This window comes from Manacus vitellinus, unplaced genomic scaffold (genome assembly GCF_001715985.3).
Source record: "Manacus vitellinus isolate BGI_N305 unplaced genomic scaffold, ASM171598v3 scaffold_2_pilon, whole genome shotgun sequence".
Classification (NCBI taxonomy): domain Eukaryota; kingdom Metazoa; phylum Chordata; class Aves; order Passeriformes; family Pipridae; genus Manacus; species Manacus vitellinus.
In genome coordinates, this window is record NW_021940208.1 from 4,130,314 (window position 1) to 4,155,972 (window position 25,659).

The following is a 25,659-nucleotide window of genomic DNA, read 5'->3' on the forward strand; positions in this document are numbered from 1 at the left end:
GGTAATCATGGCACTCTGTGAGGATTTTAATAAGTTGAAACTTAAGGTCATTGTCACTGCCCCAACCCTAAATCTAAAAAAGGCAGGTTTTAAAATTAGGAGTCATGTGAACTTAAACATTGCTGATGTCTTCACTTTTAAGTAATACTGTAATAAAGTTAGATCCTGGCAGCTGGTGTTCTTGTGGATTGACATGGCTAATTGGCTCTGGCATCTTAGCCTCAGGAAACCTCATCCATCACTTCAGAGCAGGACTTTTGGCAAGAGTCAGAGAAAATATTCAATACTTTGTCTCTTGCTTTCTGTGCAAAGCTGCATTGCATTTTTGAACTTTCCAGTGTATCTTGTTAGAAACTTGATGTAACACTTATCATTATGCTCCTTTAACATGATCTTTTGTGATGAGTAACTATCCGTTTGACTTTCCAGAATTAGCAAAAGTGTCAGTATTACAAATCAGTTTTGAGACTGAACACTCAGCCACAGTTTATAGCTTATACAGAGTTTTGTATCAGAAATATACTGAATGCTAAAGAAAGGTAGTTGACTTTTATAGTTAACTCCTTGCTAGTCAGTAGTTTCCAAGTTTCCTTGGCTTCAGGTTCTGAAGAGCTCCCAGACACCCATCTCTAGTGCTTGTAGCATTTCTGATTATGAGAATTGCTGTGAGCAGTGATTTGATAGATGAAAAAGACTAGTCAAGAGAAAAATTCAAGGCTTCCCAGCAAGGGAAATCCCAGTAGTGTTTTGAGACAGTTCAGAATTTTCCTGGTGAAAGGAAAGGGTTTTCAGAGATCTTTTGTGGAAGGCTTGTGAGAGCAAGAATCTCCTGCTTTTCCTATTTCACAACAATCTTATCAGTCCTCTCAGATCTTCACATTGTCAGGCAGTCCTGTTTTTCTCCTCAAGCATCTAAGAAACACAGGTATTATTCTCTTTTCCCAGCTTCAGTCCCTGTTACCTGGCAGTCTCTGCTTCCTTCTCATGCTTCTAAGTTTATGAGGTTTGGGAAGAAAGGGAAATGGCCCTGCTGTGGGAGAAGTGGGGGAAAGATGCAATCCCAGGATTGAAAAAGTTGAGGAGGGACTTTAAGCAAAATTAATGCTTTCTTATTCTGATAACTTAGATGTAGATATGTTCTTTGGAAGGGAGCCATTTTTTCCATTTCCAGCAATATTTGCTATTTGCACCTCCATTTACTTTAGAACAACGCTCAGGGTCCAGGTGTTGCTGGCAGAGGCAAAATGCTCTGAGTGTTCAGCAAAGTAGGTGAAATGCTGCTGCAGGCTTGTCCTGCCTCACTCCAGACCCTGAAGTCCTCTGCTGAAGCTTGAAAATCCAGTGAATGTCCTGCTGTCTATCGGAGTGGGGCATGGCAAGACCATGTTTGAGGCAGAGGGTTGTTAATGTCTCTGCTTTATCAAATGGTGAGCAGAGGCATAAAGAATGAGGGAAAAGCTCTTGAACTGGGTTATCTGCAAACTCTTGATGCTTTGGGGAACAGTTGTAATGACCTGTTGTCAGATACCAGATTTACCAGGAACACGCAAAAATTTAATTGGCTTCCTCTTGTTGGAGCACAAAAATGGGCAAAGGTGTTTGTGTGTAGTCAAAAGACAGAGAGATTGGTGGATCGACAGAACGGCTAACTGAGTGCATTGGCTAAATCTGTAAGTGTCCACTTTAACTGTCTCTCCCTAATGCCTTTCAACAAAAATTGTAATGTATAGGATTTTGGAATCTTTATTTTTTGGGGTTTTGGCAGTCCTACTTAAAATCGTCCAGTTATTGTGTTGATGACAGTCTTGACAAGCTGTTTCTTTATGGCTTCTGGGATCGATCAAGTATTATGAAAACTAGTCCTGGAGTACTGATTTAATTTGGTAGAAGAAGAAAACTTCAATTCTGTGTTCAAAATATGCATAGTGAAAGTGTTTCTGAGAAGAATTCAATTTGCAGAGTTTAAGTTTATCCTGTTAGTTGGTGATTTTTTTTTTTTTTGATGCAGTGTTAATCTTGCTGTAGAACTGGCCAGTGGAACAAGGAGGCGTTCTTTCTGATTAATTATCTCTTACATTTAATTATTATTTTCTGTGTTCCACATGTTTCAGTTGAAATTAAATCCTTCATGTTTTAATTGCCTATATCCACTTCTAGTATATTAGTGCCAGTTCTAGTTTGATACTGTTCCTGATGTCATTTATAGGATAATGATAATTAAACAGAGCAGCAGTTTCAGCCCCAAAATCATTTTACTCCTTTTGAAACTCTAAGGTGTCAAAATAAAAGTCGATTGTTCATTTTCAATGCTTGAATAAAGTTCCACAAAAAGTTTTGGAGGAAAACCAGTTTGGTCTAAAAATATAAACAACTTTTTCTGTACAAAAATGAGTTGTTTTGTAAAATCCTACAGTTAGCTTCTCTGTTTTCATGGTTTCTGTGGTGCAAACCAAAACCTATACCTTTGCACATGCAATGTGAAATAATGTTCTTATTTTCACTTCCACATTTTGAAGTGATATTTTGAAGTGTTAAAAAATGTTTCTTGTGGCTATGTATAAAATGATTTTAGAAGTCTTATTATAAAAGTGTAAATATTTTTACTTATGTTTATAATGAGATATAATAGATGTGCTGGTATATAGCTATAACCTTGTGTAAACTGAAAAATGTTAACACAGGGCTGCTGAAGCTCTTTACATGATTCTGTTACAGGATATGTAGATTTTTAAACAGTGCTGAGACTAAATTTTTTAATTGTTTAAACAGTCACTGGTTTGGCATTCAGGGGGAGGTGGTTCATTTGAAATCTTGTCTCTGTGATATGCTCCTTATGCCTCTAATAGGGTTAGAAAAGCGGAGGAGGAGAACTTCTAGCACAGCTTGTAAATGTCAGTCTGGATGGAAGACAGGTCAGCTTGAAAACAATATTGGTGTTGGAAAATGAAAGGAAAAGAATCCTTTCTTGAAACTGAGCTCTAGCAAGGAAATGTTTAAGAAAATGTAGAATTTCTTGGTAACACAGAAGGAAGTAATTCTGAAGTATCAATCTACATCTGGTAAATGTGGGGAAAGTTGAAGACAGAATAAGTTTTATTTTACCTACATCTAAATCTGACTGGTTTTCCTAAGGCAGATTTTTATGTTGGTTTGAACCCTGTTCACTTGTGAAACTTTCCGGTTGGTGTCTCGTCTTTAAGACTTGTTCTGTCTTTAGAAGGCAAACTGACTTTAATAGCATTTTTAAAGGAAAATCCAGCGATAAGTGTGACAGTAGAATCTTTTCTGAATCTTCTCTTCTGTCTTTTCTACCCTTTCCACACTGTAATGCATTGATCAGTAAATCAGACCATTAGTCACTACGGAAATTTCAATAATACATCAGTTACCATATTTTACTACAATATTCTGTTAAATAGAGTTATTTCCGAGGAGCTGCATCATTTAGATTGGTCTCACCTGGTCACTTCCATGTGAACTATTAATGTTTTTATAACCTGAGTGGTGTGATTCCTTAAGGAGTTTCTTTCTGGTTCAGTAACCTTTCTTTGTCTGCTCAGAAGTAATGGAGTGCTTCAATAGCTGCTGCTCTCCTCAAGTCTTGAGGATTGGAGATTTTTGCAGACTTGGTTGAAATAAGTCTGGAAATGGAAATTTCCAGTTCAGTATTTCTAGGGAAAAAAATGATCTGAAGTGCGAATCAGGAAGAGGGGCTGAATGCCATCTTGAAATACATGTTTCTCAACTTTAGTACCTGGTCTGTGTTGACAGAACTGTCAATGAACTGGCACATATGCCAGTGGTTCACATGTTTCTGAGTTTTTTGAAGTACATCTGCTCTAAGTTTGGGTTACAAAAAATGTGGGCATTGGTTCCAGTAAGATATGTTAGATTGACTTTCCGTGAGTTGTAAATAACTTCATTAAAAGTGTCCTGAATTTGCTTAACACTCCTCCAAAGTCAAACTTAATAAATTGCCACCTTTGAATATTTTAAAGTGTTAATGATTATACTGGTTTTCAATTGCAAATCTCTTAGTCTTGAAAAGTTATGTTTTCATTTATATAAAACATTTGTGTCAGTAACTTTGTGTTCAGTAACTCTTGGCTTCACTCCTGTTCAAATTTACTGGTACAATTTCTCAGGCAAAATTCTATTAGGAGGATTTAATTTACATAACTTGTTATGTTGTTTTGCACATCAGTATGTTGATTAAAAGGTCTTTAAATATCAGTCACATTGCAAAATTTTCAATGAATGCTTGTACAGTTGGATTGGAAATGCACGTTCCCTATATGTGTAAGCTCACACCCCACTAACTGCATAGAAATACTTTATAAACAATTGTAATTGCTTTGAATATTTGAAAATTTTAAAATCTTTAGATGCTTGTGTAGTAATTTTTTTGTCTGGGAAGTAGAAAATCCCTTCCTTGCTTCCTGACACGCACAGATGCACGCATGCATGCATGTACTGTCTTTGTCTCTATTTTTCTCTCTATCTGGCTTTAGGGATGTTTTTTTTAACCAACAGGAGCTTTACAAATTATGGTCATTCTCCTGTATAAAGGTATGCAGTTGTTTTTGGTGACAACAGTTCTTTTAACACACTGCAATTCTCTGCTGCCTAAGAAATGACTTCTTGCATAACCCTTTTGCTTTACATTTAAACCCTGATGTTCTCCATGTCTCTTATTCTGAGCCTAATTAAGACTGCTGGGAGCTGAACCAGGTTCCTGAGCATGTTAAGCTGTGCAAACTGGCCCCTTGAGTCCTGAGCCAGGGCTCTGGCATACAATATCAACCATTTTCTGTCGAAATGGATACACTGAACTTGAATATGGTCATTGTTTACTAATGGTTGCAAATCATAGTAAGTTAGTGGCCTTAGGCAAAGCAAGAGGTAATAGGAATTCAATGAGGTAAATAACCTTGCTGGAGAACTTCGTCATGGTCATAAATAAAAAAGCTCTTGGACGCCTCCCCCCCCTCCCTAAAAGAAATTCTGTATAGGATTTTTACTGGATTGCCTGACTGCCTGCTTGTACAGCATTTATGAATCTGAATATACCAGAGCTTGAAGATGTTTCTGTTTTGATAAATTTTGAAGTAAGGACTCTCACTGATTTGTTAAGAAAGTTTTACAAGTATGTAATTTTTCGCTCAGAATTCCAGCCTTTATGCAATGTAGGCTGTATGTTGTGCATGTAGAGACTCAAAGAATGTGTGTCAAGATGGAAGGATTATTTTTGCAACTTTATTGAATGGAGTTACTACAATCTGTAGTTTAACAGCAGCTTAAGCCAAAGTAGAATTGATTTGTGTTAAACAGTATTCACTCATGTGAAAGGGGGTTGGAAGGAAGCCTCAGACGTTGGTCAGGGGTATGGAAAATCTTAAACTTTAAAAAGTGGAAGTTTTCCAAAATAGTTGTGAATTGAAAATACAAAGGTGTTATGAGCAGTATTACAAAACTCCAGCTACAGGAATTTTGCCACTGGGTTAAGAAGGGCCAGCATAACAGTCTGTTGGTGAGCATCATTACCTTTAGCAAAAGTAGATTATTAAGTACGTGAGATTTACTTAAATCATAAGGTTAAGTGAACTGTTAGGCAGTAAAATGAAGAAAATGAGTCAGTCAGTGTTTTGCAATACCCTAAGAAACAAAACCTGTAGTTTATGCTCTTGTTTGTATTTTTAACATATTTTTTCAGTTTGTGGGTCATCTTGTGTGCAAAATCATTGACAGACTGTACACATGAATCCCACACTATGGGCATATCTAAATTAAGACATAGGACCATATATCTTATTTTTGGCTGTAGTACAGACATGGTCCTTTTCAATTCATTCAACCTGCCAAGTTGTCTTCACTGACTTGAGTGCATTGTATTGAAGTATTTGCAAATATTTGCAAATGTAATAGTTCTGTTTTGGTCTGTGGTTACTGTTGTTTTGTACTCAGTTACGTACTATATATCTTGCAGCAATGTTCAAAACATTGCTTTAAATTTCGACTTTTAGTTTTAAATGCAGAGAATTAATTAATCTATTACTTCACTGATATTTACTTGTTGATGAAATAAAAAAAATAAGAGAAACAGGAAGTCTTACTGATTAGAGGGTTTTTTTGTTAATGAAAGCAAGTTTGCAGAGTGTGTGTGCATTACCCATGAAACCCATTAAACTTTAATGGGCTGATGTCATGATGACTTTGCTTTTAAGGAAATTGGCTGGGAAGAAATGAACCAAGAGTTTAGAGGCCACTTGAATAGGTGATTGAGAAAAAAATACTTTGAAGAATTGGTAATAGTGTTAATACTGAATTTTCAGGACAGAAAAAAACCTAATAGGGAGCTCCTGGAACATTTTTCAATAATCAGTTAGTATGTATTAGATGGATAAAATAACAATGAGAGGAAATTCATCTCACTAAAACACAATAACTCTGACAGCCCCTGTGCCACTTTTCTCATGAAATGTTTTTAGCCTGGCTATTGAGATTAGATTGATGAATGTTTAGGTAAATCACATATGATGATCCTTGGGATCAGTGTTCAAGTCTTAAATAGCAACTTTATTGTGTGCAACCACTCGTGACTCCCCAAAAGAGGCAACCTATGCAAACGCATTCTGAAATTGTGGCCACTGCTGGAAGTGGTGAGGCTATAAGGAGTGAAGATGAGTTGCTGTTCTGTACATATTGTCACTGAGCAAAGCTGGTAGTTGCCCCCCTTCTGTTACTAGATTGGTAAGCAATGGCATAGGTGATAGAGAAGCAAAAACAAGCAGAAAGAGAAGTCTATGAATTTTGTGATGTGTTATGTAATGGCTAAGGAAGAAGAGATAAGAATAAGAAAAAAAGGGTAAAGTGTATTGTACTTTGTGTGCTTATCTCAAAAACGTGTGGGTTTTATTTAAAAAACAACATTTAGGAATTTTAAATATGGATAGATTTTGCTCTTGTATAGCAATCTGAAAAACTTAGACTTGTAAGATGTGTCTTCAGAAGCAAACTGGAAAAACAGATTGGTCAGAAAAAGGGAAATAATTCACAAAAAGAATACCAAGATTGGTTGGTAAAAGAATTGATATAATATTCCTGTTCTGCAGGAAAAAAAGCAAATACAGGGAAATTGTATATAGATCTTTATACTGAAATTAGAAGCACAGAATCTGGTATTTTTTAACTTTTTTCATGTTGTTAATTTTCATGGAACCACGTTCACTAACTCCATTTTTACTTCTTTGAATTCAACCACAGAATTTCAGGTTGACACTGCAAAATTGAAGATCATGCAATTATGGCAAAACAGTAGGTAATGGGGTAAAGTACTGATTGTCCATGTCATAAACACTCTGTGAAAAAGGAAACTGAGAAGACAGATTTTTTGCTATTTGTAGTTTGTCCAAGATTGTAAAAATGGGATCTGGTACTGGAGCTTGCAGAAGCCTCATGAATACCGTTCCATTGATGAAATGGCAGTAATGCAGTGCATGTGGGGAGAAAACTCCTTTTTTATATATACAGTTTTGGAATATGAATTGTCACTTGGAGAGACAGGAAGTTGAAAATATGAGGAAAATGTCAGTTCAACATTTTGTAGCTATTAAACACCTCCCACTTCCCTTACCCCCCTCAATTTAATATTGAGGATGATTGGGAAAGGAGTAGAGGATAAAACTGAAAAATCATTATCATGTCACTATATAAATCAAGAGTGTGCTGACAGATTTACTGCTGTCTGCAGTTCTGGTCCTCTTTAAAGTGTAATAGAAGTAGAGAAAGTACCTTGTGGAAAAATAAAGATGCAAAGGTGTTGAAGAACATGTGTAAGCGGAGGAGCTAAATTCAGTAAACTTAGCCTGGGGGAGAATGACTAAGAAGGAGTAGGAGACAAGTAATGTAAAATCATGTTTGTATGAAGAGGGGGAATAGTGATGAATTGTTTACTTGTAATACAGGAAGGAAGGGATCCCAAAGAAAATTGTTAGCAGCTCAGAACAAACTGATGCACACATACAAAACTATGCTGTACATCGGGAGTGCCAAAAGCTTTCTTGTGAGTAGCAAGAGAAATTGTGGAAGAAATAATTCATTAGGGCAATTAAATGTGGAGATCTCATCTGGTTCTAGCAGCTCCACCCTGGAGTTTGCTGCAGTGTATAGCAGGAAAGGTATTTTTGAGGCATTTTTACTGCTGGTTTTTGAAACAAAGCATTGAGTGAGGTGAGTCATGGACCTCTTCTGGTGTGGCCATTTTTGTGCTCTGGGACTTAATGCAGGTATTTCTCCTTCCGCTTGCGGAGCGTGAGTTGAAAGACTTTATACATCTACATCTGGAGAGGTGAGTCTTGTACCTCGGGCCAGTTCAGCTCCAACAGCAGGAAGGCATTTTGTGATGTGTGTAAGTTGAGGAACGACTCCCGCAGTTAGCTGGGTGACCCGCTGGACCCCCAGAGAGAGCTTGCTGAAGCACATAGCTCCATTTCCACTGCCTCTTGCTGTGTAGGCTCTTACCTGTGTATTTGTTTTTTGTTATTGTAGCTGTGCATGGAATAATTAATTGAGTGTACATAAGCAGGGTTTTCTCCGTGCTTAATTCTTAATTCTTCTTACCTTATGTAAAACAAACAGGCAAAACAGGCACTACACAGAAAACGGCAGGGAAGCCATTTGGTACTTTAGAGCACATTTGGTGTAGTCCCTGGACACACAGTTCATGTTTGTTGTTAGCACCCATTTATGGTGCATGCTCGGGGGGGATATAGCTTACCTTACCTTACCTTACCTTACCTTTGTTAATGTACACACATCGGGAAAGTGCTCTGTTCAGCTGAGGTTGTGTGTCTCTGACAAGTGTGGGAGTCTCTATTCCAGTGGCTGGAGATGGGGGAGCTTTTAATGGGGTGATTAGTAAGACTTCTGTAACACTGATCCTGTAGTTTTGCTTTACCTTGTCAGATAAAGCAGATCTCTTCCCCTTCCCTCCTTACTAGTGTAAAAGCACTTGGCCTCTTTAATTGTGATAGAAAATATAGGCAGGAATAATATTTTTTAAAAAGAAATATAAAGAAATACTGGATGATTTTAGAGAACCGTAAATGCAATTATCTGAAAGTGTAAAAGATTATTTAGGCATAATAATGTGTATTTCCAAAATAATTATAACAGGAAATGAAATAATTTGGGCAGTTAGGGCTGCTACATCTTTCAAAGAGTTAAATGGTAATTTTTGCTGGAGACTTTTAAGTAAAATAGATTACATTAATGTTTCCCTGAAGTAATAGATACGTCTTCCCATGACACATCTGATTCTTTGGCAATAGTATTAAAAATTTCCTAATTTTAATTGAGAGTGGTCAAAATGTTAGGCTTTACAAACTTCTCTGTATAAGAAGTTAGAAATAAGGGAGTTTTTTTGATTTTTATGGGTTTGAGCATCTTTTCCATATGGATTCAATTCACATTTTTATCGGAATATGGAAGTCATTACTCTGACATCTGAAACTGAGGTAGCAGTAAAAAAAATTATCACAAACAAGACAGCAGACACAAATTATTTTGTGTTTATTACTGGGTGGCCCTTTTGAAACTTTCCCAAAGTTAATTGGTTCCAGATATTTCAGAATTGAAATTGTATTATGACAAATTTATTTCTGGTCATATTTAACTCAAGTCTTCTCAGTAAGGCGGCTTAAACAAACAGAAGAGTTGTCAACCCCCTCATGTCTGTCTCCAGTTTTTGTTGTAGTAGCTTTAATCCCAGTGATTTGGTTTAATAAAGATCACTGAGAAAACAAACACTGGTGGTGACTGCACTGCTCTTGTAAGTTATTTATCGTATCTCTAAGGTTTTACTGTGGCATAAGTGCTGCTGCGTTAGCTTAAATTGTTCACAAATATGTCATGTTGGATTAAATGCCTGTGTAGAGTTTATGTGTGCCTGGGAGCAACGCTTCCTGCTGTTTGAGATGGGATTGGTGTGTGTGCAATGCTGCGGGCAGGCAGACCTGTCCCTGCTCTTGTGGTGAGTGCGTGACCACAGCAGGCTAAAGCACAAAACCTGGAGTTTCATGCCCTAGTGGATGTCTGCCTTACACAGGGCAGTCCCTCAGTTATTTTGTGGTTGTAGACATTCTGTGAGACCTTGGGGGTACAGGTCAGTGATGGAATTGTTTTGCTGCTCACCTCAAGTTACGTGTGCCAGGAGCCCAGGGGCTTGGTCTGAGGGAGGCAGGAGCCCATGGCAGGGTGCGCAGCACCTCAAGTTGTTCTGCTTGTGAATTGGTACGATGTATTTTCTGCAGAAAGTATAGCACATTTTAAAATATTTGCAAATAGGAGAGAAGTATGTCTAAGTAGCATATTAAGTGCATATGACACGTTGCCATACATGTCATATGTATCTTCTTGTACTGTTGTGTAGTCTACTGCTAATGATGTATTTATTGAATACTTATACAATATATTTATTGAATATTCATATGCTGGTGTTGTATAACAATAGCTTTTTTTTCCCCTTTTAAAACTAAACTTGGGCAGAAAAAGCATTACAAAACTGAAATTACCTTAGTATTTACTGTACCTGTCTATCAATATGTACCTCAAACCTTCCTTGTTCCTATAAGAAACAAGCCTTTTTTCAAATTTCCTAAACTTCTTTTACAGGTCTCAAGTTTTACTCTTTAAAGACTTTAAACATCTAGGGTTAGAAATAGCTAGAGGTGTTTCTAACAAGTAATGATAGTCTTGCAGTGGTAAAGTCAAAAGTGGAAATTGCTAAGAATTAATTAAGTTTCTCTTAATGAAAGGATCTAATTTGTAGCTCAGTATGCCAAGTTCTTGGAAGACAGTCTTTTTCCTCTCAAAGATTATCTGTTATTGGCTGTGACACACTGGTAATAAGATACACATACAAACCCCCACATTTATATGTATATTTAAACTTTAAAACCACACCTGGTGAAAGGGAAGAGAAAGCCTTCGTCCTTCTTCACGTTTTCCAGAATTAGCAATAACTAAAAATGTTAAAAGGAAATGTTAGATTTGTGTAGGCATGGCTTTAATTAATACAAGTCTAAGTTCTGTAAGTGTTAGTATTTGTAAAATTTATGAAGGAGCACTAAACTGCATTAGGGTAATTTATGGATCAAATAAATGTCAGTTGCTAAGATAAACTAGTATAGGAAACAGTGTAACTAGGATAAAAAAGTGAAGAACTAGAGTAAATTGCAAACACTGTAAGAAGAGTGATACAATTCTTTCTTTATATTCACCGAGGCAAGTATAAGTTCATTTACAATAAATTTATTAACAGTCTCAGGCTAATAAAACAACACTTACAGAGTAATTTTGGACACTTTCCAGCTCTCTGTATTGTGCAGTGAAAAGTTGGACCAGTCTTTTTTTTTCTTTAATAAATAAAAAAAAGGAATCTGTATTCCTGGCTCCTTTATAAGGTTGTTAAATGTGCCATTTGGCATTTCAGAGCAGTGATTTGCATTGTGCTCAATTAGTGCGGACGAAGCAATCGCAGCGCCAGTTTCAGAAATGTGCCTAATTACTATAAACCACTGAGGGGTCCATTCATTCTGCGTTTCTGGCTCTGTGGGTGCCAGCCACAGAGACTCCAGCAACTTCTGAAGCCTAATCCCGAGTCACTTCTCCATGTTTCTGTGGCACTTGCATTTTGGAAGCTGTAATGGGGTCTGGTTGTTTACGACCATGTGTTGCTCTGCCTCCCATCTGTAGTATATTCTGGAAATGAAACCTGGGTGCATAGGAAGAAATTGAGAAAGGCCCTTCAACCCTTCCTGCACACACACACCCCTCCCAAAAAAGGAGGTGACATTTTATGTTTTATTTTAAATTATTCTGACTCCTGCCACAGAGAGTCTTTCTTAGTTATGAGGATTGTGGATCAATTTTTGGAATAGGATTTACTTGCAGTCTCTACTAGCCATTATGATTTACTGGCTAGTTTGATGCCAGCCCTCTCCCAGCTTGATGACAAACCTTTCCCATTAGCCTTTTTTGGACACTTCTGGTTGGTAACTTATTTTTAAACAACTACTGTGCCTTTATACCCAGACTTAACACAGACGAGTGTTGGCTGCTTCCTTTGGTAAGACCAGTGTTTGAAACAACAAATTCAAACGTCACTGCTTTAGTTGAAGCTGTTTTATTTGTAGGGTTTTGTAAAATGGCAATTCATCCTTCTCTCTTCCTGCTGAGGGAAAGAGTTGTCTGCTACCAGAAAGTGTTCTCATATAGACAGTTGTGTTAGCGTAAAGCCTGTAACACAGCTGCCTCAGTGGAGGGTCTTACTGTTGACAATTCATGCTGACAATTTTTCTGATGTTTTGATTATGCAACTCTTTAAATGCCAGTGAAACCCATCTGTTTTAGCAGTTCCAGCACCAGGCTTTTTCAGGCTTTTTTTCTGTACATTCTGTCAGTGAAGAGGGGAGACTTTAAACATCTGATAGATTAGAGGGGAAAGCTTGTAGTGAAGGCCTGGCCTCATATATGATACTTAACTTGTTAGCTGCTCTTAACATTTGCAAAACAGAGACATCCTTTCTTCAGCCATGTTTTGAAAGCTTTCTAAAAAGTGAGCCCAGATGAAACAGTCTGATTTATGTGCTCGTTTGATGGTTCTGCACTTATGAGGATTAATTTGCTCATTTGATGGGGAGAACAGCATGTTTTAGGCTCAGTTGATTTGTCTGCTGCAGTTTCTAAATTGTTTTTAGTATTGCTACATTCCTTATACAGTTCATTCTGTAACTGTGTACTTGTTGTAATTTATATACTTTTTCCCCAAGAAATATGAGCTATTATTTGGCTGTTCTAACGTACAGGATGTTCAAACGAACATGCCTATCCATGCAGTCCACTGCAGTTTATGTAACAAACCCACTACATGTATTTGGTAACTTTTAACTTTGCCAGGAATAACTGTACATTTTGTTCTTGGTCAAAGAACCTCTTTCTTATTATTTTATACTTGATTAAAATGTCTGCTGTAAATCTTAAAACCCAAATAGTTTTTTTAGGTACCTTACATGTTTAACATAAGGAGAATAGGTAAATGTAAGGTGAATAAATTGGTCTGGTAAAGGGATTCTGTGGTTTGTCTGCCCTGGAGGTGGGTTGCGAGACTTTGGGCTTATATTTGAACTAAAGTTTAAGCCATCTCCTCATTACCTTCCCTGCTTTCCCAATATTGTGATACAACTCTGTGTCACTCGAAGTAGCTGTCGTGGTTTGAGACCCCCAGAAATCCAATTTCCGAGTCCAAGCCCCCCTCCCACATCTCACCCCAGTGTGAGAGGGGTTTTCCAGACACAAGACTCAATATGGGGGGAAGGGGATTATATTACAATTATTACACAAATGAATATTATAATACATTATATACACAATCCTAACTATCTCTCCTATCATAAAGCAGTATTTACATTGGATCAAATCTCTTTTCCCTCCAATAAAAGTCCAGAAGGGAAGAAGGAAAGATCCTTTCCACATTCAGGGCAGCAGTGTCTCTCTTCTTCAATACAGCAGTCGTAGCTGGAATTGTAGCTGGATCTCTTTCCATTACGAACAAGGGGGCTCCTCTCACCCCTCTTGGCCCTTTGACTCCAAGTGAAGGTTTCTCTCCTGTAGGCTGCGAAGCAGGGACAAGGCTTGCCTCACCATGTCATATCACAAAGTGCAGAGGTCTTCGTGACAGTCCCTTCCTCAGGGGATTTAAGTTCCCCCTGAGTCAGAACGTTTAGGGCAGCTTTCAGTTTAGTCTTTTGCCCCAAGCGTTCTACCAGAGCTCCTGTGCTCTGTCTCAGCTGCCAGCCTGACAGCAGCAGTGGGGGGGCAAGGCCATTTCCCCTGCATTCCATCTGACCGTCCCGGTCCTGCTTCCAGGACGTCTCTGAGCTCTTAGCTCCTCTCTCTCTGCTACATGCTGCGTTTTAGGACTTCCATCACGTAGGAGTCCACCCCTTCCTCCTAGGAGGGGTCTCACAGGGGTTTTGGGGAAATCTGATTCAGTTCTTACCCCAAAACTGTCTCTGTTGAGCTTAGTCCTCTCTCTCTCTCTCTCTCCATCAGACATCTCTGTGTCTCTCTGTTTAGCTGCATGCCGTCTTTACTGCTTGTTTCTTATCTTCTTGGCTTTCTACCACAGTTCTCTGCTCAGTCCTGCTCCACCGCCGCTTTCAGTATCTCTGGCTGTCCACTCACAGCAACGAAACTTCCCCCAGCCCTTAACTACAGTACTTGGTCCAGTTTAACACTATTTCCAAGTTTCTGCAGCCCCCAGCTGAGGGCCGGGGGACCTTGCCCCCCAGCAGGGCTCCTAGCCCCTCTGACTCCTGGTGGTCTCAGAACATGGCTACTCTCCTCCAGCTACATCATCATCTTTCTTTTCTGGTCTGGTGTGATATGCTTAAATTTTGCAGGGGTGCTGATTGGGTCAACATCAAGACACCACCCCCTTGGGGGTTACCATTTTTTTTAACTCCAGGGGGAAAACCACTTTTTTCCCTACCACAGTAGCTTAGAACTGTGCTGCAGTTTCTGGATTTCGTAAATCTAGCAATAGATTTACTGGTAGTGCCTCCTGTGTCATCTGAACCAGTGGTCTTTAACTGTGCGGTCACTGGCTTTTCCTTGGGAACATTGCTTGTTCCCAATAAATGATTGAAGATGTCATGCAGATTAGCATCTGTCTGCTCAGCTTCATAACTGTACCATTGGTGTGCTCAAAACTTCTCTGAAATGCAGGTTATCAATTCCTCCATTGGCTTTTATCTGATGCTCCTCAGCTGTAGTCTGTAAATACTTCACAGACTCTCAAATTTATCCTCATCAGTCAACTGTAAGTGGCAAATATGATAACCATTTTTTGCATAAGAAGTAGAATCATAGAATTATTTATTTGGATGGAGTTCAAAAAGTATTCAATAACTTGGTGGGATTCAGTGTTAGAAAGCTGAGACATTTGCCCCTCACTTCTTCCAAATTTGTTGGCTTATGTTATTTTAGTATAATGGAATTTTAATAGGTCTGTATGTTCTCAAGGCAGTGGATGGAAATAGCTAAGTCAATATTCTTCATGACTTTGGGAGGTAAGTGAAAAGTACTATTTCTCTTTTGGAGGAGGAATTGCCATGGTAGTACCATCAGGAGTAGATTTTTAGGATCTCTTAATTGAGGATCTCCCACCATTGGGAAAGAAGACCACACTCTGCCTATTTACAGAAAAATCCTCTATATTTCAGTTGTCTTGCCTCATGTCAGATAAGAAGAACAAAAGCTAGAATCCGTCCCTGCTTTGTGAGCTCTACTTGTTTTACCAGTAATCGAATTGTTGTTCCTCTTGATTTGCCTTCCAAATTTTAGAGAAAGTGAAGCAGAGTTTTACAGACCTGGCATTGATTGTCATGTGACTTTATTTCCTTCTTTTACTGTTGTCTATAGCAACCATCCAAATTTTGATGAAAGTCTTATATCCCCTGAGACCACCAACACATGAGAGTAGAAATCAAGTCCCATACTTCTTGCGTTAGAGTAGGCTTACTCTTTTTTTCCTGTGTAAAACCATGCCCAGTTATTGTTAGGATGACAAAGCTAGTTGGCAGTAATTACCAGATCGTTGTACACCAGACAAGAATTTTTCATAGTGTTGAAGTCAGTTCACTACAGTAGTTTTGGAGATTGCAATGTTGTCGAGCAGTTCCGACTGAAAATGTCTTTGGATCTAATGTGTGTCAGGACACAGAGATTGTAACCAGATTCATCTCAGGTGGCTTGAGTCTGAGTCTAGCTGATATCTTGATTTTTTAAGGGCATTTTACTTGTTTAGCCTTCCTAAAGGTGCTTTCTTCTGCTTTGACATTTGGTGTTTGTCCTCTTGTCTTGTGACTGGGCTGGCTATAGTAATTCGTCTGTTGCAGAGTCAGGCCAGCTATCTTCCCGTCATGGAAAATGTTCAAGAGCAGGAAAGAGGAGTATCCAGCTCCTGGCATGACAGAGAGACAAAAGTGAAGTGTTTTAGACTTATTCTGTACATTGATAAATCCTGCATTTTTTTGAAATATAGAATTGTTTAGCTGCAAAATTAGAGGTCATGAATTCTCATACCTTTTGTTTGAGCAGATTTGACAAATTTTACTACTTTTTGCTATTGTATTTGTGCATAATGCTTTAATGATTGTGGGTGGGTGTTACCTCAAACCCTTGATTTATTAAAAAGCAGGACTTGTGGAGTACAATTGCACCATGGCTTCTGTCAACAGCCTTAGTGTTGAGAACAGATGTAGCCCTTCCAATATTGTATGTGAAGAAGAAGTGTGGCTTCCTCCTGAGATTGGTCTTGTGATAAAAGCTTCCTGCCTTTCTTGAAAAGAGAAAACACCATGAATGCATGCTTTGCTGTGGGCCCTGCACTGCTTGGCAGAGAAGGCGATTCTCAGACCTGGAGGTACTGTTGTGTCAGTTTTGAAGAAAGATGCTTGGGAAGAAGAAATCTTGCTCATTATTTGAAATGACTTCACTTGAGAACTGAGTGTTATGCAGCCTGCAAGTGAGAGTTTCTGTTAGTTCCTCATGGCCAAAATAAGAACGGCTTTCTTGAGAGCAGTGCTTCCGCCAGTTCTCAAAATATTGTTCTAAGCTCTGAAACTTTTAGCTCTCCTTAAAAGAAAAAAAAAAGTTGATTAAAAAAAAAAGCTTGAGAGTGCTACATGATGTTGGTAGCTAATTACCATTCCTCATATAATATATGACTTTCTGAGTTTTCTTGCTGATTATTTTGTGTTGAGTGGTTTTAATCAGTTGAAATCAGCATCTGATTTATTTAATTATTTTATGGATAACAGCATGTGATAAATAAAATCACAATTCGTATTTTCTTAGGCCATCACTAGAATAGACGTTTTCTTCATCAAAAGCAATTTAGCTATTGTCTAATATCAGTGAAACTTTTCTAGGCAGAGTAGGGAGGCATTTTTATAAGCTGCACCAAAAATTAAGTAGCATTAACCTGTGTATTCTGCTCCTAATTAGTTCAGAAAGATTGTGTGACATACACACGTTTAAACAATAACATTGGGAAGTGAATTGAGTGTCTCTTTCAAAGTCAGTGTAATTTATAGTACTGTTTACACTGCGGTCATGATAAATCACCAGTTTGAAAATGTTTTTTAGATTAGTTTTGTATTAGTTTAACTCATAGCTTAGTAGGTAAATTACAATACATGGTAACAAACCTATTGAGACGAAGAAATTTTTGTTCGATTTGCAAATACTGAGAACAACTACTTAAAATTGCTACCAGTGGGAAATGTAAAAGATGAGGTAATCCCCTAAAGAAAAAGGACTGTGGTTGTGAAACATATTGAACGTAAATCTTGTAAAGCTTGTAGGGAATGTACTGCATTGAACCTGCTCAGAGTTCATGCTAACAAGAAACTCTGGTCAATGAAGGCAGATAAAGGAATTGTAAATGACTATTTAAATTAGTCTGGAATTCAAGAACATGTGCTTGGATAATATGGAATAAAGCTGTCTAAATATGCGGCTCTCATTAATTTACTGGTCAGAGCGAATGTCTATGTTACAAGACCCAAGGCTGCTGCAATAGCTTGCTGGTGTTTAAATCTGCTGTTCTTCAGGGATTAGAGTGGAGAATAGGGATCAGGGATCTTTTGATTTTGCTCTTTGTTGTCCCAATAACTCACTGAGGAGCTACAGGTGGACCATGAAAGCTCACCTCAGTCTGCTTTTACTTGTGTTGCAAAAGAGTTTGGCTTCACTTGTTTATGATAGCTTGGGAATGAATTGCACAGGAACATCCTGGTGCTCATTGCTATGTCATACACCCTGTCTTCTTGTCTGTTTGCTTCCTTTCACCAATGCTCTTCAAACCATGAGGGCTAGGTGCTATAAAATCACAGCAAGGAGTCAAAATGAAGGGGCAAGCAAAGATGTAGTAATAACTGTAGGATGATCAACAAGACCAAATGCAAGGTCCTGCACCCAGGTCATGGCAATCCCAAGCACAAATAGAGGTTGGGTGGAGAATGGATTGAGAGCAGCCCTGAGGAGAAGGACTTGGGAATGTTGCTGGACTTGACCTGGCAATGTGCACTTGCAGCACAGAAAGGCAACTGTGTCCTGGGCTGCATCAAAGGCACTGTGGCCAGCAGGTCGAGGAAGGTGATTCTTCCCTTCTACTTCACTCTGGTGAAGCCCCACTTGGAGTGCTGTATCCAGCTCTGGGGCTGCCAACATAAGAAGGACATGGACCTGTTGGACAGAGTCCACAAAGATGAGGAGAGGGCTGGAGCACTCCTCCAGTGAAGACAGGCTAGGGGAGTTGGGGTTGTTCAACCTGGAGAAGAGGCTTCAAGGAGACATCACTGTGGCCTCTTAGTACTTGAGGTAGACTTATGAGAAACGTGGGGACAAACATTTTACAATGTGTCTGTGGTGCTAGGACAAGGGTCAGTGGTTTTAAACGGACAGAGAACAGGTTTAGATTAGATGTTAGGGAGAAGTTCTTTGCTGTGAGGGTGGTGAAGCACTGGAACAGGTTGTCCACAGATGTGTCTGCCCCATCCTGTGGAAGTCTTTAAGGATAGGTTGGACGGGGCTTTGAGCAACCTAGTTCAGTGGGAAGTATCCTTGCCTATGTCAGGGGATTTGGACTTCCTTAAAGGTCCTATCCAACCCAAACTATTCAGTATAGTGTTGGAGTCATTATGGTTCTGAGCTCAGGGCAGTGTTACCCTTTTGTCTGAAACTTAGTGGCTGCATCAAACCTGATTAGACCTGTTGTTTCTGCACATTGTTTTTCCAGCAGCCTCTAGCCAGGCAGCAGCAAAGTTCCCTGTGGATCAGTTTCAAATGGGATAGAGGGAGGTGATGCATGATAGGTGCATATGCTCCTAACCATTTTAGAGCTGAAAATCTGAAGATTTCTCTGACCCCAAATCGTGAGGGGCACTGACTACATGCAAGTGTACTTGTATATTCCTGCTTGGCCAGAGTGGTCTTTTGGCCACTATCTTTTATTCTATCTGGCAGCATTACTAATCAAAACCATGTTTGACAATTGTCATGTGCTTTCTGGAGGCTGGCTTGCAGCTGTTTGCTGTCCTTCTGCTGTGTGATTGGAAAGAATGAAGGTTTTAGCTGGCTTCAGTGGATCATTTCTCAGATGCAGAAACCTCTACTCTGTGATGGTGGCAGGGCAGGCTTGCTTGGACCTCCTTTCTCTGGCATTTCTGTTGAGGCAGAGGAGATTAAATGGCCTATTTCTCCAGTTTCCCATGCTGGCTGCTGGCCTGGTTTGTGGGTAATTCAGTTCATGAGCATTATACTGCTGGATTTAATTTTTTTTTTCTGGCTTTCTGTTATGTAGTTAATTGCAGTGTTGAACTGTTCAATCCTTTGTGCAGAGAAAACTAGAGAAAGGTGAAAGTCAGTTACAGCCTGGGACCAGGAATCCCAATATAAATACCAAGCATTTTTTGGGTGGGGGGGGTGGGAGGAAGGAAAGGGAGAAAAATAGGTAGAGAAGAAGTCAGGAGAAGAAAAAAAAAAAAATCATAATCTTGGAAAATGTTACATATACCACAACTGCAGACGACTGAGTTTAAACTAAGATAAATAAATACAAATGCTTTCATTTCACCCTCTTAGCAGCACACATTGCGTGATTAGTTTTATACTTGGTTCATTTGTTGAACGTGTGTTCTGCAACTTTAAATTATAAAGCCCTTTTAAGGAGAGGCTGAGGTTCCTGAGCAGAACTGCATCGAGGAGGAAGATCAGGGTAGTTTAGTTGTGTAGAGGGTAGAGGTAAATTAGTTTGTAAGGGAGTTTATTAACCCTGAAGGTGCAGGATGAGCAAAAATGGAATTTGTAAGTGTAATAGAAGTTGCCCTGAACTGTTTGTAAATTTGAGCCTATGTTTACATGACAAATATGCAGATGTTCCCAGGAAGGAGCAAGACTTAAGTCAAAAAGAGTTACTGTGCTATTAGTCTTGTTAGTTTTAATACTGGTTTATTTATACTGTATTAGTGATGAGTTTTGCTAATTCCCAAACATCTAGTTAGGGAATCAACAGTCGTTTATCATTTGAGAAAGAAGAACAGTTTTCATATAGTGTTTGTACTGTGTAAGATACACAGCCAGGTGTGTGCTTTGTTTTTACAAATGTTGTGGAAGTAACCAGAGGAAAGGGAGATCAAGTATTACGGAATGTAGAGGTGGGTGTTTGGTGCAATGTTTTCTCTGGGTGTTCTGAAAGCTGAATTTGGGAAAAAATTAGAGAAATTTCAGGAAACGGATACAAGGCTTTAATGAACTCTGCAAAATATGCTTTATCATGGGGTTTAAATTGCCTAGTCTTTAGAGAGTTCATGATTAAGTTGCTTTTGTAGAAGGTAAAGGTAAGAAAGTATTTGATCTGTTAATGGGTGTCTGGAAAGGACTTGTGCCTTGCAGAAGTCAAATATGTGCTGATCTACTCATTGTACAAGTAAGGTTTCAACAGTTCAGTGATGAAGATGGACACATTCAGACTCCTTTTAAAAAGTAGAAGATGGAGGTACGTAAAATTCACATCTGTAAGGTGGAGTGAGTTGAGTTTTTTATGGCTTTTCAGAAAGTAGGAACTTAAATATCTGTCTCTTTAAAAGGTTCAATTCAGCTTCAGTATTGTATTTTGACATAGCTTAAGAATATTTTAAATCTATAAAATATATAGGATGGGAGCACATTCTGTATTGGTATTGTAGTAATTTCATCAAAAGTTGTAACAATAATTAAGCTTCTCAGTTAAGTTAAATCTGTCATCTGGAGTAACGTTCCCTTACATTTGACATTTTGTGTACAGAATTCAGGAGAAAAAAATTCAGAAACCTCTCTACATTTTCCTATTCGTTGTTGCTTCTGAATCTCACCATTCTGAATTTCACTCATTCTACTTTCAAGAGTTGTGTGATGGTGAGCTAATATGGGCTATAACAGTAGTTCATACGTAATCAAGTTGAAAGATGTTATTGATGATTTTGGATCATCTGTCAAAAGCCTTTTTATAATGTAATTTGTTTTTCATGAAGAAGCACACATTTTACAGACCAGAACTGTCAGTTAGCTATTGTGTCCAAGACCAGCAAACCTCATGGTGGAAAAAATGTCTTCTGTGGTATTCCATCCATTTTTGTTCTTATAAACAATTTGCACCATTTTCATTTTAATGAAATAGTTTTGTTTTCTATTTTGTTTTTTTTAATGCACAATTAGAAGTAGATGCCAAAAGTTGTCAGGTGATTAAACAGCATGCTTTTCTAAATTCATGAATTTGCATGAACGATCTCCTCCACTGCTTGCATTTGCAGTTTTAAGTTTGGTAAAACAGTAACTATTTTGATAAATTATTATAAGACCATTTTATTTTCATGAATACCTAGAAAATTAGAAACATCTGGAATCTAAAGTACTGGTTTTTTTCTGTTTTTCCTACCACTTCCATCAATAATGCACAATTATTTCCCACTTTAGTTCTGTGTACAAGTGGTTTCTCTCTTTTTTTAAATATATTTTTTAAACCCACTTGCAAGGAATTCGATCAGAGGCAACTTCTATTTTTGGAGTGGGAGAAGTTGGTCATCTTTGTCTGGAGATGACATTAGAGCTTGCATGATGTTACAAAGCAGTCAGATACATTAGGCTGCCATTTCACCTCTCACATAATGTAACGCACTGTACATTCTTTATAATGAAGAACAAGTTTAGGATTCAGTAACAATCAACTTGGCAGCACATTTATTTCACACTGAGATCACTAAAACTATGTGTTCATAATTTGCTTTCTCACTCCCATCGCTGAGTAGAAGTATCTGAAGTCATTGCCTAAGCCTGTAATGATTCTTATTTCAGGCTTATTCACAGTGAACTCAATGCAAATAAATCTCTAATTTTTACAGCTTCCTAAATAATCTGATTATAATGTAATATTTAGTGCAGAAGCAGTTAAAAATGAGCTACATTTCTAGTCAGCAGTGTCTTTGAGAAAATATTATTATTTCTTAAATGGACAGTTTTTCCTGGCTCGATTTGCGTCAGCAGTACTCTGAATATTTTTATCAGATTTAATACAATGAAATAAACTTCCCAGTTCAATATACTTAATACCTTTAGCACATTATTTAAAATTCTTAAGACATTTGTGTTCGAGGGATTTAAACTTAATCAGTATTGGAATAAGTCATATGCGACTATTATGCAGCATGAATATTGACTATTATTATACTAATAACTCTGGTAGATTTGAAATTAGATATCAAGAATAGACCAGGCAAGATGTGTTCAATAACCTAGATTTTTAGTCAAAGTAGATTTGATGTCCTGTAGGGATCCTCTTACTCTCAGCAAGATATTATCACATACAGAATTTCAGAAAGTATATGAGGTATGGAAGCAAATTGTTATTTTTTCATTGATGATGTGGGATTCTTCATTCATGCAGCTTTTTTTTCCTCTATTCCTTATGGAGCATGAAGGATGATGGAGCTTGTTTTTAACATTGAAAAAAAAGAAATTGTACATTTGCATTTTAAGTTTCTCCACACCTATGTTTATTCCTCCACATCCAACATGTGCAGCTTGAATGCCAGCAGGATGCTCTGTGGTTTTGCATTTCCTTGTGTCTTGGCTTGTCACAGCTAGAAAACTGCAGGGTGGCCTTCCACTTGACTGGCCCAAAGCATTTCCATCACTTGTAGAGAATTTGAGAAACTGGGCTATGCTTCTTTGGGAAGCACAGTTGCATTTTTTTTTAATGGACTTGTCACTGAAAGTGTTGATGTGAAATACTGAAACAGGTTGGTCAGAGAGGTTGTGGGACCTTCAACCTTAGAGATGTTGAAAACAGGCCTAGGCAACCTGAGTCCAAGGGAACCTGAGCAGGACCAGATAGAATCATAGAATTCTTTAGGTTGGAAAAAGCCTTTAAGTTCATTGAGTCCAACCTTTAACCCAGCACTGCCAAGTCCATCACTAAACCGTGTCCCCAAGTGGCACATCCATACATCTTTTAATAACCCTCAGGTAGGGTGACCCAAACGCTTTTCAGGACAGCCTATTCCAGTGGTTGACAACCCTTTGCAGGAAGAAATTTTTCGTAATATTCAATCTAAACTCCCCTACTGCAACTTGAGGCCATTTCTTCTTGTCCTATCACCTGTTATTTGGGAGAAGAGACTGATCTCTGCGTCACTACAGACTCCTTTCAGATTTTTGTAGAGAGTGATAAGGTTCCCCCTTTTCTCCAGGCTAAACAGCCCCAGCTCCCTCATCTGCTCCTCATAAGACTTGTGCTCCAGACCCTTTCCTAGCTCCATTGCCCTTCTTTGGACATGCCCCAGTAAAATTCTGTTTGTGTCTGCATTTACAGAGCAGAAAGGAAAAAGACAGAAATTGAAGACTGTGCAGAAACTTTGAAGAAACAAAAGTGTTACACACATATTTAAGACTGGCGAAATTTTGCTAGCTGATTACTTTTATCCTTAGTCCGTGTGATGTTATAGTCCTGTGAAGGTGTTAAAAAGCTTTCTGAACAGTTCCATCATGTTCTTTTTCCCTGTAAGACATTGCCTTACTTAAATCTCAACATGTTGTTCACATCTAGTTTGCTTTGTCAAAAGGATGCAAGCTTGAAGTATTTTCTACCAGTGTCCACTTTCTTCACCTTAAAGGTTACACCAATAGTAAGCTTGGGCCCATTATGCCTTTGAAAGATAAACTTCTTTAAGTATCCTCTTGGATTTTACTTGCTTAAAACCCCAATAGCTCTTTCTCTGGCCTTGTCATTGTCAGTCCGTGAATGGGTATAGGTGGCCTCATTCTCCCATGCAGTTTTGGTGGGAAGCTGTGATTGTAGTGCTAATCTTCTAAGTGAAGGGTGGCCCACAGGAGGACACCTGTGGTGCTACATTTGCTATTGCTGTGATGTTTCCTTGTTTCTAAATGGCTTTGACATCTGGCATTAACAATGTGAGTACAAGCGTATTAAGGGAGAGCTTTTACAAGTAGATTGAAAAGAAAGTCATGCACACCAGTGGTTTTCAAAAGAAAAGAAAGCAGCTTAGCTGTATTGACAGAATGCTCAATTTGGTTGAAACATCCCTAAAAATGTTGGTGAAAGGAGCTGATTTTGGGAAATACAAAAGGCTGTATGGAGTTCACTTCATCTCTCAGAGAAGAAAGGGTTGAGAAACAGAATTCAGTGGGGCATTGCCTTGCATCCTCGTGGCTGTAAATGAAGTAATAGCTATTGCAGCCCAACGTTCTGGAGTGCACACATTCATTTACAGGTATGTGGGCGGAACCTAAGGTAGTTAAAAGCTCTTTTATTAAGTTATTTTCTGCAGAAAGTTATTTAGAAAAGGGTAAAACCCACATAATCTGTGTCTAAGAAGACTGAGGAATTAATCTCGAGAGATGTCTTCGATATTACATTTGTTGAGGTACAGCTGTCTTAAGGTAGTGTAGCAGGAACCCTGCAAGTTTTGCAGTCATGGAAGCATTGAGCTGCTTATTTTTTAAATCACTATTTAGAAAGATGATCAGCTACTGCAAACTGCTTTATTTATAAACTTTCTAAATGTGGTATTTTTTTTTCCAAACAGCCTACTAACTGCTCCTTAACATAGATCCTTAAATGTTGGAGTATTTTTTTAATTAAAACCAGATATTAGAACCATGTTTCATTACAGTTGAAATTGAAACCGGCTTCGCTGTTTGCTATGGAAACAAATCTTTAAAACAAATCTGTTCACGTGTACTCTGATGTGCCAATCCATGAATTTATGTAACCTGTGAATTTTTTTCATACCTTTTTGCAACCATCTTGTAGAAAGAATGGTGGTACAGAACCTATTAGAGTTTGCATTAAGCCAGTAATCTATTTATAATGTCAGAAGTACATGCTAATTTTCCCACTGGATTAAAGAAAGGATGGACCAACTAACACAGAAAGGTATGCAACCTAATTAAAGATTAACTTAATTAAAGATTTCCCCAAAGTTGTTGTTCCCTGTCATTTACACATGATGGGGTTGTGTTCTGTGACACCACCTTTACTGAGAGTTTAAAAATGATCTTCATGAGTTGTGAAAGACCATATAGCTATTTTTCCCTCAGTAGGCCACTTTTACCTGACAGCCTCTGGAAGACCATTATATGGCTGAGCGTCTCTGACCTGCAAAGAGAGTTTTGTGGAACTGCTGCAGTGTTGGGGAGGTTGGTGCACTGTTTAGGTGGTTACTTGTGATGGGAACGGTTCCAGACGTGGAGAAAAACATACAGCAGTTGTCAGGATTTTATTATATGGATCTTACAGCTATTATATGGACTTTACTGTTATTGTGTGGTTTCATTGTATTGACACTACACAGTGCACAGCCTGGACATGCCCAGGCTTGCCATGAGTTTATCTGCTCCCTATTTCCCCCGCTCCTCTCCCTTTTACCCGTGTCCCTATCCTGGTTTGTCCCCCTCTTGTCTGTCTCATACTCCACCCTATGTTCTGGCCCTTTCCCCCCCGAGCAGATAAAAGGCCACGTGCACGCGTGAATAAAG

The 25,659-nt window shown here is 38.5% G+C and overlaps 1 protein-coding gene across 2 annotated transcripts in view; it reads left to right on the plus strand.

Annotated features, from left to right (window-relative positions):
* TMEM135 (transmembrane protein 135) overlaps nucleotides 1-25,659 on the plus strand; it is a 172,764-nt gene that overhangs the window by 45,967 nt on the left and 101,138 nt on the right. The window lies entirely within an intron of this gene.